This window comes from Penaeus monodon, chromosome 11 (genome assembly GCF_015228065.2).
Source record: "Penaeus monodon isolate SGIC_2016 chromosome 11, NSTDA_Pmon_1, whole genome shotgun sequence".
Classification (NCBI taxonomy): Eukaryota; Metazoa; Arthropoda; class Malacostraca; order Decapoda; family Penaeidae; genus Penaeus; species Penaeus monodon.
In genome coordinates, this window is record NC_051396.1 from 34702778 (window position 1) to 34721632 (window position 18855).

An 18855-nucleotide genomic window follows, 5' to 3' on the forward strand; every position below is an offset into this window, starting at 1 on the left:
GGAAAAACAACACAACTTTGGGAAAATTTTAGTGTGGCAACGAGGACGAATAAACAGGTAAAGCAAGGACTATTTATTTATGTGTGTGTGTGGGTTATAGGCATGTGAAAATAATAAGATTATACAAGTATGTAAATATAACAACGATAAATAAAATAACATTAGCATACAATTTAGTAACATAATATAAAAGCTGGGTTACAGTGTGTGGGTGGTGTGTGTGTGTGTGTGGGTGTGTGTGTGTGTGTGTTGTGTGTGGTGTGTGGTGTGTGTGTGTGTTGTGTGTTGTGGTGTGTGCGTGCGTGCGGGTATTTTGGGTGTGTTGTGGTGGTGTGTGGTGTGTTGGTGTGGGTGTGGGGGTGTGTGTGTGTGGTGTGGTGTGTATGGTTGTGCGGGTTGGGGAAAAAGGGATAATTGAACCCTTTTAACACATAAAAAAAAAAAGATATTTTATGGGCCCAAGGAAGGTGGGCTTGTTCCCATTTGTTTTATTTTTAAGAAATTATAATTTCATTTTTCATTTTTCGCAACGCCAGGAAACCCCGAGATCATATAAAACCTTTTGCTCTGGTTCGTCCCCATTCCGTAAGACCTTTTGTAAGGCACAAAAAAACACAAGTTCGGTAGGAGAAGTTAATCACGATAATATTTTAAAATTTTTATATATAAAAATATATATAATATATATATATATATATAAATTATTATATTATTTTAAAATCTTATCATTTAATATACATAATAACTGAAATCGTGTCTGCCAATAGTCAAATAAAAACCCCAAAAAAATGGCAAAGATAAGATAGGGGGGAGGCAGCAAAAAACTTGTGGCAAAGGAAAAGGAGTGGAAGAAAAGAAAAGAAAAAGATAAACCCATCATAGATAGGAGTCAGGACCCCAAGGAAAATTATAGTATAGGAAAATTAATGGGGGGAAAATAGTAAGACGACGGTTTTGAAATGAGAAAATATGAGTAAAAGTGAAGAAAATTAAAAAGCCAAGGGGAAAGGGAAAGATATAAAACCCATAAAAATTTCTGAAAGAGGGATTGTAGGAAGATATAAAAATGAAGAACGCACAGAATAAAAAAAAAAAAAACTAAAGCATAAAAAAATAAGAAAGAAGTATGTTTACAACAAAAAAGGGGATTTTTATATGACATATAAGAAACAGAAGCTGCGAGGGGGAAAATCAAAGACAAGGGGAGGGGGAAAAGGGTGAGACACACAAGTGGAAAAGGGAAAGGAAAAAGACACAAAGCGAAAGTGGGAAAGGCAAAGTCGGAGAGGAAAAAGAAAAAGAGAAGCTGAAAGTAGGAAAGAAAAAAGACACAGAAGTTGAAAGTGGGAAAGGAAAAGAAAAAAGCTGGGAGGAAAATGACAAAGACAAGAAGTGGGAGAGAAAAGAAAACCCAGAAGCTGGGAGAGGGGGGGAAAAGACAGAGAAGCTGAAGAGGGGAGAAAAAAGACACAGAAGTGAAAGTAAGAAAAGAAAAGATACAGAAGTCGGAAAGAAAAAGAAAAAGACACAGATGCGGGGAGAGGGGGAGGGTAAGACACGAAGTGAAGTGGGAAAGGCAAAAAAACAAAAAGTTTGAAACAGGAAAGGCAAGAACAGAAGCGAAAGTAGGAAAAAAGAAAGAATTGGGGGGGGGGAGGAAAGACACAGAAGCTGAAAGTGGGAAAAGGGCAAAACAAGAAGCAGGATGATGGAAAAAAAAAAGACACAGAAGCGGGGAGAGGGATAGGCAAAGGTCACAGAAGCTGAAAGTGGAAAGAAAAAAGACACAGAAGCTGGGGAGGGAAAGAAAAGACACAGAAGAAAGGTGGGAAAGACAAAGACACAGAAGGTTAAGAGTAGGAAAGGGAAAGACACAGGGCTGGGGGGAGAGAAAGGAAAGGCACAGAAGGGGAGGAGAAAGGCAAAGGGCACAGAGGCTGGGAGTGGAAAAGCAAAGACACAGAGGCGGGAGAGAAAAAAGGCAAAGGCACAGAAGGGGGAGTAGGAAAGGGCACGGGGCCGGGGAGTGGGAAAGGCAAAGACACGGCGGTGGGAGAGATAAAGGGCAAAGGCACAGAGGGGGAGTGGGAAAGGGAAAAAGGTACGAGGCGGGGAGAGGGAAAGAAAAGGCACCCAGGCAAAGGCAATACACACACCCACACACAACACACCCCACAACCCCCATACACCCCACACACACATATATATATGTGTTGTGTATATGTAATATTATATTATATATATAAAATATATATATATATATATATATATATATAAAATATATATATATATTGTAACAGAGGGTGTATAGTTTTTTAAACGGAAAAAATCTTTATTGCTTAGAGACCAACAGTATGGGAACACACGAGACGATGTCTTAATGGATAAGCGGTAGGGGGGGTATGCATCAGGCAACCACCCCGGGGGGGGGGGGCTAGGCCGCCCTTCCACGCGGAAGCGGTGACAAAATGAGGGTCAAGTGAGGCATATAACATCGTAAATCTACGCCCCGCGAGTAAATGGTTCCTTTTTGTGATGGAGCCACGTGGAAAAACAGCACGGGGCCCACTGGTAAAGAAATAGACTTTAGTATATCCCATATTGCTCGGCGACCACTCGGCCCGCCTCGGGGGCCCCTTTAATTTTGCCTCAAGGGTGACTAATTGGCGGCGTTCGTTCTGGTGCGTTTTTTGGGGGCAACTTCGTGGTCCTCGTGTAATTGTCATCCTCGAGTCCTACGTCCTCGAAGTCTTGAAATGACCCTCCTTGACTTCGGATTCGTCTAGACTTCCTCTAGTCCTCGTCCGGGCCAAAACCGTCGGGTCCTGCCACACGCCCTCCAGTCTCGCCCAGGTCCTTCATGCCGACTTACGCCCTCAAAACCTTCACCTAGATCCACAGGCATTGGGGGGGGGGGGGCATCTCAGAGCGGCTGAAAAGCGTGTAACGAGCCCGGAGTTGATAGATCTGCGGGCGTCCGCCGGGTGTGCCATAAACATCCTGGGGCGACTGGTACCTGCAGAGGGTTTTTTGGTTTTTCGCTGGATATAGGGGCAGGCAGTCCCCGCCCACTACATCAGGGGGCAGCTTTACACCTGCTATGACGAACACCCTGGTCCGCATCCTATGGTAATATCCAATGAGCCCTTCCCACAGCACCCTAAGGTGGCCCGGTTTTCTGCAACAGGGTCCCCCTTCGGTGCCTTGTCGGTTTTCCCTCGGTCCGACTGCAATATATAGCGGGAAAAAGACATATAGTAAGGGCAGTAGCAAGAGGAAAAAAAAAGGCAACATGAAGAGGGGGTGTTTTACCATAGCCGGTATTTTTAAAAATTTGGGGGTTTTTTTTTTTGTTCTTTAAACTATTCGTCTTTTTTTTTATTTTGTGTTTTTTTTTCACAAAAATAAAGAAGAAAAAAGGGAAAGGGGACGTCAGTAGCGATCCGATGACCGGCTTGAACTACCAACTGTCTCTGATAGATATGAGAGTAGATAAGGGAAACGACAATGGAACCCCAAGGATTTACTTGAACCCAATTTTCGTCACACCCAGAAAAAAAAAATGTCATTTTAACTCATGTCGAGTCCTCGTCAGCTGACAAAAGGGGCTAAAGGGGAAAATCAAAATCTTTTTCTGGGACTATGACAGCAGCAAAACATTATCAAATAAAGTTTTGGTCTTTTTTTCTGCTGGATGAGTGAGTGAGCAATTGTGTGTGTGCGTGTGGTGTGTATGAATGACAGAAGGGAATGAGAGTTAAAGCGAGAGGACATCACACAGACAATGAATCACAAACATGAATATTAATGTTTTTAATAACAAAACTGAGGTAAATTAGCAATGAGTATATAAAAAAATTTCAAATACCACATTAATTCAAATTTTAATGATATGCGACAGAATGTACCCATTAATGACTGGTGACATAAAAAAAAAAGTATGATTTTTGACTCTCGACAGGGGGTCTATACCAAAAATGCCCTACCTTGAAGCGACCCGAGCAGGAAAATCTATAAATAACATGCTCTTTTTGCGTATCTCTGATGGGATCTAAATTTCACAAATCACACGAACGCTTGGATATACCCAAAACATGCAAGCGATTAGGGGGGTGAGAAGGGTGTGATTTTAAAAGCGAATAAAATTTTGCTTAAACCTAGTCACATTAATTTAAACGCGTAACCAAAGATGCCGATCGAAAGAATAACTTCGGATTACCTATACCCACTTACAAGTCAGAGCGCAGACTATTAGGGTTAGCAACCTGGGGAATTCGGCAATTGTGCACTATGAAGGGGGGAGTCTACGCTATTTTCAATATAAAGATTTTATAAAATGCATACAAGTCCGTTCTGCGCTGATAGAATGTGTCACCAAATAAGCAAGTAACCTGCTACAGTTAATCTTTAGGTTTGTCCCCGGAAAAAGAGAAAGGTGAGGTAGGTCAAGCCACAAGGAAAAGAAAGCGCGTAGGTCTGGCGAGGGGGGGGGAAGAGAAAAAATGAAAGGTATTCGTGATAAAAAAAATCCAAAAACCCTTAAATTTGTTGCAGAGAAAACATAAACTCTAAAAAAAGAGGAAAAATGAAAAAAAACTACGTTAACTAATGAAAAGGGTATTCAGTTTGTTTGGCCAACAATTGTGATCACATGGTAAGGATTGAGGTCAAAAGAATTTTTAGAGTATGTGCCATTTGCTGTCCTTTTCACTTTTTACCCCCCAAAAAAAAAAAACGCTTTAAAACATTTTTGGGAGAAGGGAAAGGGAAAAGAAATAAGAAATGGGGAAGGGAGGGAGGCCCCAAACGTGTATACGTGGTTTTCTTCTTAGACATGTCTTGGAAAGCGGTTGCGGGATTTCTTGAAAGGGTTTTGGTTGTGCTGAAGCCAAAGGACACGCACCCGCCCGCTACCAGATATAAAAGGGTACAGAACCAATTACAATGGGTTGCAAAGGGGAGTGATACTGGTATAATGGCGTAAAAATCCTTATTGCTCAGGACCCACGTATGGGAAAAAACCGAATGATGTCATATATGGTAAGGGGTATGCGTTTCGGGGGCAACCTGCCCCGGAGGGGGGGGTAGGCCGACCTACCCCGCTGGACGCGGCGACGATCTGACAGGCAAGTGAGGTCAGAAAATGTATCTACCCCTCACTGAGTGAATGGTTCCTATTTTGATTTACCCATGGGAAACAAGCACGGGTCCCCCGAACAGAAATACACTATTAATAATAAAATAATTAATAATTTATTATATATATAATACACACATTATAATTAATATTATATATAAATAAAATATATTATATATATAATATATATATATTTATATTATATACACATAATACATACAAATTAAATATACAAACATATTATGTAAAAAATATATACACAATCTCCTCTCTCTTCCCCCCTTTTCTCTATCTCTCTCTTCTCTCTCTCTCTCTCTCCTCCCCTCCCTTTTTCCTCTCCCTTTCCTTTTATTAATTAAAAAAAATTATATATATATAAATTATATATATATATATATTTTTTTTTTTTTTTTTTTTTTTTTCAAGTGCCTGTTCCACAAAGGTGTTGGCGATCATGGGTTTCCATGATTTCTTGGGAATTTAGAGCGGTGGTTTACCATGCCTTCCCCCCGGTGTTTTATCGAGTCACCTCTCATTTTCCCGGGTTGTACCGGGATGACTTGTGCTGGCTGCCCACCCCGGGTAGATAGGGAACGAGGTGAATTTCCTTGCCCAAAGGGAAAAAACGCGCGGGCCCGGTGACTCGAACCCCCTGAACTCAGACGTCGTCCCCGACAGGGTCCGATGCCCCAAACCCCTCGGCAGAGGCCCTATTGGCGTCGTGACAGTAATATATATAAAATATAAATAAATAATAATATATATAAATATATATAATATAATATATATTTTATATAATGATAACACACACACATATATAAAATAAATATTACATAATAAATGGAAAAATATAATATTAAAATTAAAATAGATATTATTAAAATAAATATAATTATTAAATAATATACAACACACAAATAAGTGCCCCGGGCATGTGTGGTGTGTGTGTGGTGTGTGTGTGTGTGGTGTGGTGTGTGTTGTGTGTGTGTGTGAGAGAGAGAGAGGAGAGAGAGAGAGGAGAGGAAGAGAGGAGAAGAGAAGGGAGGGGAAGAGAGTTGATTATGATAGATATATTCATATACTACTTCGTAATTAAATGTATGTAATAGCATAGATATAAGCATATTATATAGAGGAGATTATGAATGTAATTACATATGAAATTATGAACATGTGGGGGCCACACACACTCAAAACACAACACACACACACACACACACACAAAAACACACCCACACACACACACACACAAACACACACACACACCCCAAATCACAGGGGGAAAAAAAAAAAGGCAAAGCGGTGGGAAAGAGAATGGCAAAGGCACAGAGTTGGGAAAGGAAGGGCAAAGCATAGAGGCGGGAAAAGGGAAAGGCAAAGGACAGAGGGGGGGGAATAAAGGCAAAGGCCAGAGGTAAAGGGAGAAAAGGAAAAGGCACAAAGGCGGGGGGGAAGAGGAAAAGGCACAGAGGCTGGGAAAAGGAAAGGAAAAGGAAAAGAGGCGGGAGAAGGAAGGGCAAAGGCACAGAGGCGGGAGAGAGAAAGGAAAAAGGCCAGGGGCTGGGAAGGGGAAAGGGAAAGACATGAGGGGGAGAAAGAGGTAATGAATAAAAGAGGGGTTTTCCACTTTCCACAAGAACGACAAAGGGGTGTCACGACAAAGAGAACGATAAAAATCGGATCAAGTTAAAAAGCTTCAAATATCTCGGGAGTATTTTACAAGGAACGGCTATTGCAGTAAAGAGATAAGATGGATTGGGCAGCTAAGGTTCCTTTAACACGAAAAGATAGCTGCTAATGAAGAATTTTAATATAAGGTTAAAAAAGGAGGATGATTAAGACCTTGGTGTGGAGTGCCTTTTTTGTACGGGTCAAATCGTGGCACTGAAAAAGGAAGATATCAGTAGATTGGAAAGTTCAGAGATGTGGTTATGGAAAAGATAATTTGGGGACAGAAAGAGTGACTAATGAAAGTATTGCAAAGGATTGGAGAGCGAAAGAACATTGATCTCGACCTTTCTATAACCGGCAAAAGGGAAATGGATCAGTCACGTTATGAGGCACCAATGACTGATAAGGGAGGTTAATCGGCAAAAAGGGCACACAAAAGAAGAGAATAACTTTGTTCGATCACTGGCGAAAGAAAGAAAACGGCAGAACAGAAACATAGGGAATGATCAAACACAGGATTGAAGATCGGGATGGATGGCGTGTGACACTGAACCTATCACGCGGCAGAAAACCCAAGAAGAATGTTTCAGCAAAATGGCATGTTCTCCCCACTATTTTTCAGTATTTAATTAAAATTCTCTCATTATTAGAATTTATGTTATTTCAACTGAAAACGAATTTAGCACATTCATGTTTTTTATCTTTATCTGAATATCAATCTATATTTTTTTTCTCCTCTCGTAGCGCTTTTCCCCATCTTGACCTAACCGCACTTTCTCTTTCCCTTCCGGTCGGTTGGTATGGGGGAAAGGGTCAAGAGATGACCCTTTTTTCCCCCGTGATTTGGTTGTTGTCGTTGACACCATGGGGATAATGTAGCATCATTATATTGCTCATTGGTGACATGTTCTATCGGTGCTAGAACGGAGCTTGTAACGATATATATAATGATATAACGATTTTATATACATTAACTATTTCAAGTATAGTGTTAAGATCTTCCCAATATCATAGTACACGGGGATGCCCGATATAACCCGGGGTTGCTTTAAAATCGCCTAATAGATCTACATTCCGACGTTCGAAGTTACTCATTTGAGCGGCAACTTTCGAGTCGGTGGACCACGGTTACCTCTATTATTAATGTAGGAGTGGGTTTTTAATCTAGAATCATTATTCGCTTGTTAATCACGCCTTTCTCAGCCCCTAGCATGTTTTGGGAAAAATCCCAAGAGATCGTGTGATTTGTCATAGATACCCGTAGGGAATGTCATAGTGCCCATCACAGATACGCAAAAGAGAAGCAGAAGAGAGCAGGTTATTTATAGTTTCCCTGCTCAGTTTGCTTCATGTACGGCTTTTTGGGTATAGGAACCATTCATGAAGTCTGATATGCAAAGCTGGGACATGGCTACCTCGGCAGTTCAGAATGCGAATATTTCTTTCATGTTACCGTACCACTTTGTGTTCATATCATTAAATGATAAATTCAGTGTGATAGTTGAAATAATTTTGTATAAAAAGCATTGCTAATTTATCTCAGTATTGTTATATTAAACGTTACTCTTCGTGTTTGTGTTTCATGTCTGTGTGAGCTCACTCTCACTTTCTTTCTCATTCACGCTCACTGTCGCTCAAACACACACACAAACACACACTAAATAAACACACAAAAACACACATACAACACACAACACGCACACACACACACTCAAATTTACTCATCCACGCAGAACAAAGGACACTGAAACCTTTTTATTAATAGAATTGTTGCGTCGTAGTTGCAGGGGATAATGATGTAACTCTTTTGCCCGTGATTTTGTCAGTCATGACGAGTTACTCGTACAAGATGTACAATTTTTTGTTTTACATGAATTTCTTTTCTGTGTGACAACAACTAGTTCAAGTAAATCCCTTGCGGATTGCCGTTGTGTTCCTTATTTACTCTCTCATCTCTCAGGGACAGTGGTAGTTCAAGCCAGGTTCATGCAGATTGCTACTGACGTCTCCCTCTCCTATTTCTTCTTTATCTTGGAAAATAAAACACAAAACGAAAAAAGAGAAAATAAAGTAAAAACAAACATTAAAAACTGCAAATTTATATAATAACGGATAGTGCCACTTAAAACTCCTCTTCTCTGTTGCCTTCTTTTTCTCTTACTATTTTGGCCCTTTCATGTATAATCTGGTTTATCGATATCCAACACAGCACCGAAGGAGGACCCTGCTGCAGAAACGGTCAGCTTAGGATGCTGTTGGAAGGACGTCACCGGAAGATCGCAGAAACCTGTGGACCAGGAAGTTCGTCAGAGCAAATATTTAACCGACCCATGATGTAGTGGAAGGGCGCCGCCTGCTGGGATGCAACGAAGGACCAGGAACTCACCAGTACAGCTAACAGTCACCCCAGATGCTGTGGAAGGCGCCGCCTGCCTGGACGCCCGCAGATCAAGTCAAACTTCAGGAGCTCGTCAGCACAGGTATCAGCCGCCCTGAGATGCCGAAGAGGACGCTGCCTGCCCGGACGCCCGTAAATCCAGACGTAGATTACGAGGACGTGAGGACGAGAATACAGCTGAGAAGGAACTGGACGAGATATGTGTGTGTGTAATATATGTATATATGTAGTATATGAAGTATATGTATGTGTGTGTATGTGGTATGTATACACACACACACACACACACACACACACACACACATGCATATATATGTATTCACACATGCATATATATATACAATTATATATACACACACACACTTATTTGTGTGTGTGTGTGTGTGGGCGCATACGCACGCACATACATACATACACACACACACACACACACACACACACTCACACACACACACACTATAAGAGTCTATGAATGCTTCTGGACAATGGTTGTGACTGATTGGCAGTGATAGTGGTTATAATGACTTGACTCTTCATTACAGATGAGTACAACACAGTAAGGGAACACACGAGACAATGTCGTATCCGGCCAGCCGAAGGCCGGACGCGGTGACGACCTGGTCACGTCGAGCGCTAAGCACGAACTGATTAAAACTGGGTCACCCTAGGGGCACAAGCAGTGAGCGTCCACCGAACACGTGGCTTGGAAGTGCAGCTGCAGAATTAGTGGGGCAGCTGCAAGAAATGTACTGTCTATTAATGACCCTCCATATTGCTCGGCCACCTACGAACGCCTCAAGGGTGACACAAGTTTGGCTGGTCCTGATTTGCTGGTTCATCTCGGCTGTGTGTATTGTTCTTGGTGCATTTCGTAGCTGCTTGTCACGGTCGTCCCCTTCCAAGTCCTTGGTATAATACATCCATCCTCGACAGGTCCTCCATGACTTCAGATTTGTCAAGACTTCCTCGTAGTGCACTCGTCCACATGTCTTCGCAGATCTTGTCAAGGTCCTTCTCGGCCGCATGCTCGTCCACACGTTCTCGTAATCTTCGTCTGGATCTCCGGGCGTCCGGGCAGGCGGCGTCCTCTACGGCATCTCAGGACGGCTGATACCTGCACTGGTGAGTTCCTGGAGTTTGATTGGATCTGTGGTCGTCCAGACAGAGGGCGCTGCTGGATCTACGGGTGTCCGGCCGGCGCCTCTTCCACTACTCAGGGGCGGCTAGTACTGTCGATGATACTTCTACAGCATCCCAAGGTGACCCCAGGAAAAAGGCACAGAACAGAATTGGGAGGGGGGAGGATAAGACACAGAAGCTGAAAGTAGGAAAGCAAAGACAAAGAAGCAGGAATGATGGAAAAAACAAGACACAGAAAGCTGGAGAGGGATAGGCAAAGGTCACAGAAGCTGAAAGTAGGATAAGTACAAGACACAGAAGCTGGGAGATGGAAAGAAAAGACACAGAAGCAAAGGTGGGAAAGACAAAGACACAGAAGTTAAGAGGTAGGAAGGGAAAGACAGCAGAGGCTGGGAGAGCGAGAGAAAGGAAAAGCACAGAAGAGGGAGGAGAAAAGGCGAAGCACAGAGGCTGGGAGTGCGAAAAGCAAAAGACACAGAGGCTGGAGAGAGAAAGGCAAAGGCACAGAAAAGCTGGGAGTAGGAAAAGGGCACGAGCTGGGGAGTCGGAAAGGCAAAGAACGGAGCTGGGAGAGATAAAGGCCAAGGCAACAGAGGCTGGGAGTGGGGAAAGGCAAGGTACGAGGCTGGGAAGAGGGAAAGCAAAGGCAGCCAGGCAAAGGCAATTACACCACACACACACACACACACACACCACACACATACACACCACACACACATATATATATGTGTGTGTGTATATGTAATATCATATATTATATATATAGATCTTATATATATATATATATATATATATATATATATTATATATATATATTGTAACAGAGGGTGGGTATAGTTGTAAACGGATAACTCTTTATTGCTTAAGAGTACCACACAGTATGGGAACACACGAGTACGATGTCTCTATATGGATAAGCGGTATGCTGGTCATGCATCAAGGTCAACCAGCCGGCGGGGAGGCTAGGCCGACTTCCACGCGGAAGCTGGTGACGAACTGACGGGTTCAAGTGAGGCATATAACATCGTCAATCTACGCATCGCGAGTGAATGGTTCCTATTGTGACTTGGAGCCACGTGGCAAAACAGCCACGTGGTCACTGGTAACAGAAATAGACTTTATGGTATATGCAATATTGCTCGGCGACCTACCTCGAGCCCGCCCTCGAGGCGCCTTAGATAGATTTGCCCTCAAGGGTGACTAACTTGGCTGGTCGTTCGTTCTCGCCGTGCGTTGTTATGGTTCAACTTCGTGGTCCTCGTGTAATTTGTCATCCTCGAAGTCCATACGTCCTCGAAGTCTTGCAATGATCATCCTTGGACTTCGGATTCGTCTAGACTTCCTCTAGTCCTCGTCCAGCCTAAACGTCGGGTCCTGTCCACAACGCCCTCACAAGATCTCGTCAGGTCCTTCATGCTCGACTTACGTCCTCGTAACTTCACCTAGAATCCACAGGCATTGGGCAGGGGGGCGCATCTCAGAGCGGCTGATACGCTGTGCTAACGAGCTCCGGGGAGTTGATAGATCTGCGGGCTGGTTCCGACAGTGTCGCCATCCACAACATCCTGGGGCGACTGGTACCTGCCACGATGAGTTTTGGTTCTTCGCTGGATATACGGCAGGCAGTGCGTCCACTACATTCATGGGCAGCTTTACACCTGCTATGACGAACATCTGGCTCCGCATGACTTATGGTAATATCCAATGAGACCTTCCCACAGCATCTAAGGTGGACCGGTCTGCAACAGGGTCTCCTTCGGTGCCTTGTCGGTATCCATCGGTCCGACTGCAATATATAGTCGGGACCAGATCATTATAGTAAGGGCAAGGATAGCAAGAGAAAAAGAAAGGCAACAGTGAAGGAGGGGGTGTGTACTTACTAGCCGGGTATTTATAAAAATTTTGGTTTTTATTTTAGTTCTTAATCTACTTTCGTCTTTTTTTTTATTTTGTGTTTATTCTTCACAAATATTAAAGAAGAAAATGAGGAGAAGGAGGAAGGAGACGGTCAGTAGCGATCCGAATGGGACCCGGCGTTGAACTACCCAAACTGTCTCTGAATAGATATGAGAGTAGATAAGGAAAACGACAATGGAATCCGCAAGGATTTACTTGAAACAATGTCGTCACACGAGAGAAAAAATGTCATTTGAACATCATGTTACGAGTCCTCGTCAGACTGACAAAATCGGGGCTAAAGGGATACATCATAGATCTTTATCTGCACTATGACAGCAGCAAACATTATCAAATAAACGGTTTCCGTGTCTTTGTTCTGCGTGGATGAGTGATGTGAGCAATTGTGTGTGTGCGTGTGTGTGTGTATGAATGACAGCAAGCGTGAATGAGAGTTTTAACGCGATCGAGAGGACATCACACAGACAATGAATTCACAAACATGAATATTAATGCTTCAATATAACAAAACTGAGGTAAATTAGCAATGTAGCTATATAAATTATTTCAAACTACCACATGGAATTCAAATTTAATGATATGCGACAGAATGTACGCCATTAATGACTGGTGACATAAAAAAATCGCTATGATTATTCGACTCATCGACAGGGGGATCTATACCAAAATGCGTACCTTGAAGCGACCCGAGCAGGAAAATCTATAAAATAACATGCTCTTTTCCTGCGTATCTCTGATGGGTATCTAAATATTCCACAAATCACACGAACGCTTGAAGATATACCCAAACCATGCAAGCGACTTAAGGGGGTGAGAAGGGTTGTGATTTAATAGGCGAATAATTATCTAGCTTAAACCTAGTCTACATTAATTAACGGACGTACGTAACTCAAAGGATGCCGATCGCACGAATAACTGCGGATACCTACCTATACTACTTATCGAAGTCAGAGCGCAGATCTATTAGGCGTTATGCACCTGGGTAATATCGGGCAATATTGTGCACTATGATTATGGGGGGAGTACTACGCTATTATTCAATATAATAGATGTTTATAAAATCGCATACAAGCTCCGTTCTAGCGCTGATAGAATGTGTCACCAATATAAGCAATGTAACCGTGCTACAAGTTTAATCTTTTAGGTTTGTGCGGAAACAGAGAAAGGTTCAGAGGTAGGTCCAAAAAGACCACAAGGCGAAAAGAGGAAAGCGCAGTAAGGTCTGGCGAGGGGGAGGAACGAGATAAATGAAATGGTATTCGTGATAATAAAAATCCCAAAAACGTTAAATTCGTTGCAGATGAAAACATAACTCTCTAAAACACGAGAAAAATGAATAAACTACGATAACTAATGAGGATTATTCAGTTTGTTGGCAACAATTGTGATGCAGCATGGTAATGGATCTGAGGTCAAAAGAATTAATAGAGTATGTGCCATTTGCTGTCACTTGCACTTTTTACCCCCCAAAAAAAAACAACAGCTTAACACAATTTATGGGAGAAGAAGGGAAAAAAGAAATAAGAAATGGGGAAGGGAGGGAGGCCCACAAAACGTGTATACCGTGGTTTTCTTCTTTAGACATGTCTTGGAAAGCGGTTGCGGTATTTCTTCGAGGTTTGCGTTAGTGCTGCAAGCCAAAGGACACCGCCACCCGCCTCGCTACCAGATATAACGGGTACAGAACCCAATTACAATGGCTTGCAAGGGTAGTAGGATTACTGGTATAATGGCGTAAAACTCCTTATTGCTCAGAGTACCCCACAGTATGAAAACACCGAATGATGTTCTATATATGGGTAAGGCGGTATGCGTTTCAGTGTCAACCTGACCGGAGGTGGGTGGGCCTAGGCCGACCTTACACGCTGGACGCTAGGCGACGATCTGACAGGGCAAGTGAGGTCAGATAACATCGTATCTACGCCCTCACTGAGTGAATGGTTCCTAGTTGTGACTTGGAACCACATGGCAAACAAGCACGTGGTCCACTCTGAACAGAAATACACTTTTATGTATATATATAAATATATATATATATATTATATCTATATATTATATATACACACATATATATATGTAGATATATAATATATATAATAATATATATATAATATATATATATATATATATATTTACTATGATATACACATTCATACATACAAATATATAATATACATATACATATTATGTTAAAAATATATACACACATCTCTCTCTCTCTATCTCTATCCTCATCTCTCATCTCTCGCTCTATCTCTCTCTCTCTCTCTCTCCTCTCCCTCTCCTTCTCTCCTTCTCCTTTCCTTTTATAGATATATTAATAAAAAATTTAATATTATATATATAATAATATATATATATATATATATTTTTTTTTTTTTTTTTTTTTTTTCAAGTGCCTGTTCCACAGGATGTTGGCGATCATGGGTTTCCATGAGTTTCTTTTGGTAATTTAGAGCGGTGGTTTACCACTGCCTCGCCCGGTGTTTTATCGCAGTCACCATCTCTATTTACCCGGGTATGTGGACCGCATGACTTGTGCTGGCGTGCCCACCCAGGGCATAGATAGGCAAGCGAGGTGAATTCCTTGCCCAAGGGACAAGCGCCGCGCCGGTGACTCGAACCCCTGAACTCAGACTGTCGTCTGACAGTCTTGAGTCCGATGCCAACCACTCGGGCAAATGAGGCCATATTGGCAGTCGTGACAGTACATATATATAAGATATATATATATACATAATAAATGGACGACATATAGATATATATATATATAATATAGATATCTTATATATATATATACTATATATATATATATAATATATATACATATAAACACACATATATATAGTGCGCTGCGGCATGTGTGTGTGTGTGTGTGTGTGTGTGTGTGTGTTGGTGTGGTGTGTGTGTGTGTGTGTGTGTGAGAGAGAGAGAAGAGAGAGATGAGACGAGGAGACGAGAAGAGAGGAGAGAGACGAGAGAGAGAGAGGAGAGAGTGTGAGTTATGATAGATATATTCATATACATACATCTCTGTATATATACATATGTTATGTAATATGCATAGATATAAGGCATATATATATAGAGAGAGATATATGTACATGTATATATACATATGTAATATGTACACATGTGTGGTCCACACACACTCACAAACACACACCAACAACACACACACACACACACACACACACACACACACACACACACACACAAACACACACACACACACACATCACACTTGGGAAAGGTAAGCAAAGCGGTGGGAAAGAGAATGGCCAAAGGCACAGAGGCTGGGAGAAAGGAAATGCAAAAACACAGAGGGCTGGAGGGGAAAGGCACAAGGCACAAAGGCTGGGCGAGGGAGGAGGCAAAGGCCAGAAGCTGGGAAAAGAGAAAGGCAAAGGCACAGAGCTGGGAGAAGGAATGGCAAAGCATAGAAGGCGGAGAAGGAATGGCAAAGGACACAGAAGGTGGGGGAGATAAAGGCAAAGCACAGAGGCCTAAGAGGGAGAAGGCAAAGGCACAAAGGCGGGAGCGGGAAGAGGCAAAGGCACAGAGGCTGAGGAAAGAGAAAGGCAAAAGGCACCGAGGCTGGGAGAAGGAACGGCAAAGGCACAGAGGGCTGGGAGAGAGAAAGGCAAGGCCAGGAGGCTGGGAATGGGAAAGAAAAGACATGAGGCGGGAGAAAGAGGTAATGTAATGAAAGAGGTTGGCTTTCCACTTTCCCACCTAGAACGACGAAGGGGGTGTCATCGATCAAATGAGAACGATAAAAATCGGATAAAGTAAAAGCTTCAAATATCTAGGAGTATTTTTTACAAGAGAACGGCTATTGCAGTAAAGAGATAAGATGGATTGGGCAGCTAGGTTGCTTAACACGAAAAGAAGCTGCTAATGAAGAAGTTAATATAAGGTTTAAAAAAGAGGTATGATTAAGACCTTCGGTGTGGAGTGCCTTTTGTACGCGGTCAAAGTCGTGGACACTGAAAAAGGAAGATATCAGTAGATTGGAAAGTGCAGAGATGGTGGTTAGGAGAAGACAAGTTGGACAGAAAGAGTGGACTAATGAAAGTATTGCAAAGGATTGGAGAGCGAAAGAACATTGATCGCGACCATCTATAAAAACAAAAACGCACAGGGGGCCCAAAAAGAAGGAAATGGATCAGCACGTATGAGGCACCAAAGACTGATAAGGGGAGGTTAATCGGCAAAAGCGTGCACACGAAGAAGAGAATAACGTTGTTCGATCACTGGCGAAAGAAAGAAACGGCAGAAACAGAAACATATGAATGATCAAACACAGGAATTGAAGATCGGGGATGGATGGCTTGACGGTGACACGAAACCTATCACGGGCAGACAACAAGAAGAATGATCAGCAAAATGGCATGTTTCACCACTATTTTTCAGTATTTAATTAAAATTCTCTCATTATTTTAGATATTTATGTTATGTTCAACTGCAAACGAATTTAGCACATTCATGCTTTTTATCTTTATCCTGAATATCAATCTATCATTTATTTCTCCTTCGCTAGCGCTTTTCCCCATCTTGACCTAACCGCACTTTCTCTTTCCCCTTCGGTCGGGTGGTACGTGGAAAGGGGTCAAGAGATGAACCATGATTTTTCGGATTTGGTTGTTTCGTTGACAACATGGGGATAACGTAGAATCATTTATATTGCTCATTGGTGACATGTTCTATCGTGTAGAACGGGCTTGTAAGTATATATATAATGATATAACGATTTTATATACATTAACTATTTCAAGTCTAGTGTTTAAGATCTCCCAATAATCATAGTACACAGGATGCCCGATATCTAACCCGGGGTCTGCGTTAAATAGAATAATAGATCTACATTCCGACGTTCGAAGTTACTCATTGAGCGGCAACTCGAGTCGGTGTGACCACGGGTTTACCTCTATTATTAATGTAAGGAGTAGCCTGTTAATCCTAGAATCATATTCGCTTCGTTAATCACGCCGTTCTCAGCCCCTAGCATGTTTGGGTAAATCCACAAGAGATCGTGTTGATTTGTCATAGATACCCGTAGGGAATGTCATAGTGCCCATCACAGATACGCAAAAGAGAAGCAGAGAGAGCAGGTTATTTATAGTTTCCCTGCATCAGTTGCTTCAGTTACGGGCATTTGGGTATAGGGAACCAATTCAGTGACGTCTGATATGCAAAGCGAGGACATGCTACCTCGGCAGTTCAGAATGCGAATATTTCTTTCCTGTTACCGTACCTTACATGTGCTTCAGATCATTACATGATGAATTCAGGGTGATAGTTGAAATAATTTTGATAAAGGCATTGCTACTTTATCTCAGTTATGTTTATATTAACGTTACTCTTCGTTGTTTGTGATTCATGTCTGTGTGAGATCACTCTCAATTTTATTCTCATTCACGCTCACTGTCGCTCAAACACACACACACAACACACACTAAACAAAACACAAAAACACACATACAAACACACAACACGCACACACACACACTCAATTAACTAATCCACGCAGAACAAAGGAACTGAACACTTTAATTAATAGAATTTTGGTGCAGTCGTAGTTTGCAGGCATAATGATGTAACTCTTTTGCCCGTGATTTTGTCAGTCATGACGAGTTACTCGTTTACAAGATGTACAATTTCTTGTTTTACTGAATTTCTTTTCTGTGTGACAACAACTAGTTCAAGTAAATCCTTGCGGATTCGCGGTGTGTTCACTTATTTCTCTCTCATCTCTCAGGGACAGTGTAGTTCAAGCAGGTTCATGCAGAATTGATACTGACGTACTCTCTCCTATTTCCTCTTTATCCGTGGGAAAATAAAACACAAAACGAAAAAAGAGGAAAATAAAGTAAAAACAAACATTAAAAACTGCAAATTTAGTATAATAACGGATAGTGCCACTTAAAACTCCTCTTCTCTGTTGCCTTCTTGTCTCTTACTATCTTGCCCTTACGTTATAATCTGGTTTACCGACTGAAACCGACACGGCACCGAGGAGGACCCTGCTGAGAAAACGGTCCCTTTAGGACGCTGTAGACAAAGGGACGTCACCGGGAAGAATCGCAGAAAACCTGTGGACCAGGAAGTGCGTCAGAGCAAATAATTAACCGACCCATGATGTAGTGGAAGGGCGCCGCCCTGCTGGGATGCAAGACGGACCAGGAAATCACCAGTACAGCTAACAGTCACCCCAAGATGCTGTGGAAGGCGCCGCTGGCATGGACGCCCGCAGATCAAAGTTCAAAACTTCGGAGCTCGTCAGCACAGGTATCAGCCGCCGAGATCGCCGGAACGAGGACGCCGCCTGCCCGAGACGCCGTAAATCCAGAGTAGATTACGATGACGTGAGGACGAGCATACAGCTGACAAGGAACTGGACGAGATATGTGTGTGTGTAATATATGTATATATGTAGTATATGAAGTATATGTATGGTGTGGATGTGTATGTATACAACACCCACACACACACAACACACCACACATGCATATATAATGTATCACACATGGAGATACTATATTACAATTCTATATACACACACACACTTATTTGTGTGTGTGTGTGTGTG